The sequence below is a fragment of the Echinops telfairi genome, unplaced genomic scaffold (genome assembly GCF_000313985.2).
Source record: "Echinops telfairi isolate 266 unplaced genomic scaffold, ASM31398v2 ScPeMD7_41;HRSCAF=154, whole genome shotgun sequence".
Lineage (NCBI taxonomy): Eukaryota > Metazoa > Chordata > Mammalia > Afrosoricida > Tenrecidae > Echinops > Echinops telfairi.
Genome location: NW_022103939.1, coordinates 2,882,898 through 2,884,461, shown reverse-complemented (window position 1 = coordinate 2,884,461; position 1,564 = coordinate 2,882,898).

Here is a 1,564-nt window from a genome sequence, read left to right as displayed (position 1 = left end):
TTTTAACACAAATCCGACAACTTAAATGGCCATTTCATAGTTAATTTCAAAGCAGATTTACCCTTTAAAGCACTTCAAATTGTGTTTCATCGATGCTGCTATTCATCATTTAGAGATCATGCGGACTCTTCTTTCTAAAATGTAGATCAAATGGTTGAAGTTAAAATCTAATGGCTTTTAGTAATATTAGAACCCTTTCTAAGTGTTATTCCACTCATTCTCTAAGTTTCACCTTATTCTTCTTTCCCCAACCTTGTCCTTGTATCCTCTCCTTCCCTTATGCCCCTCCCCTTCCCTTGTCCTGTCCTTGACCTAGGTTAGCTAGTCAGTTGGGAGACACAAAACTCACCAATCTGAGCACCACAGTGAAGTGCTGCCTCTGTTTGGCTTCCCTGTCTTGGGTTTTTATATTTTCACTGCTTTTTCCTTAGAGGGAATTTTCAAAAGGAAATCCCTACAGGCACATTTGAAAAGCCTACAGTCTTTAGGATGCTAATTTCTAATCTAGACTTGAATCAGAGAGAGAAAGCCATTTGGGAGATGCCAGTCAATAACTGACCTGTGAGGCTCCATCCCCAAGGTATGTAAGAGAGTAAATGCATTCTGAAATAAGAGATGAAGGTCGGATTAGTCTCTCTCACCAACACTGCAATCATTCATATGAGCAATTTGTGCTTCCTACCACTACGACCTTTGTTCTGTTGGTTGGAGTTCTTGATTCCCAGAGAGTGATTGCATTCACTAAGACACACCGGTTCGGGAGAAATTTGAAACTGGTATTGCAGCCTACTAAGCCCTAGTGGCACTGTCAGGTACGTGTTGGACACCTCGGTGGTTCAAACTCACCAGCAACTTTGGATAGCTCCTGTGAATATTTAGTCAGAAACCCCATTTAGCTTCACTATGAATTAGAATTGATTTGATGAAATGGGCTTGGCTTTTTAGTTTTAATAAGGGACTACCGGTGGTGTAATTGAATATTTGTGGATCTACTAACTGCAAGCACAGGACATTGAACCCACCAACTCCTTTGGGGGGAAATATGAGGCTTTCGATACTATGAAGTTTTACTATGTCAGAAATTCACAGGAACATTTCTACTCTGTCCTGTAGGGTCACTATGAGTCATAAATGACTAAATTAAAGTGAATTTGGTTTATCATTTTATCTATCTATCTATTTATTTATTTATTTATTTATTTATTCTGGAGTTCGATTGGGAGACTTTCACCCATTGTAATGGAGTTGATTCTGACTTGTGGTGACCCATGTGTAACAGAGAATTGTATCTTACCATTTTCTTGGCAGTGGTCTTTATGGAATGTTAGGCCTTTCCTCCATAGTGCCAGTGGACAGGTGGGAACACTAGATCTAGGATATTAGTTGAGTGTAAAGCATTGAGACCACCCAGCGATTAAAATAAATGTTGGAGTTATTCTAAAGCTATGGCAAATGATCCCAATTATAATATGCCAGAATTTCTGTGATACAAGAGCGGCACAGTGTGGTATGACTGAAATGCAGCATCATTTAGGGTCTTTGGATCCTTCCACGCCAATGATTA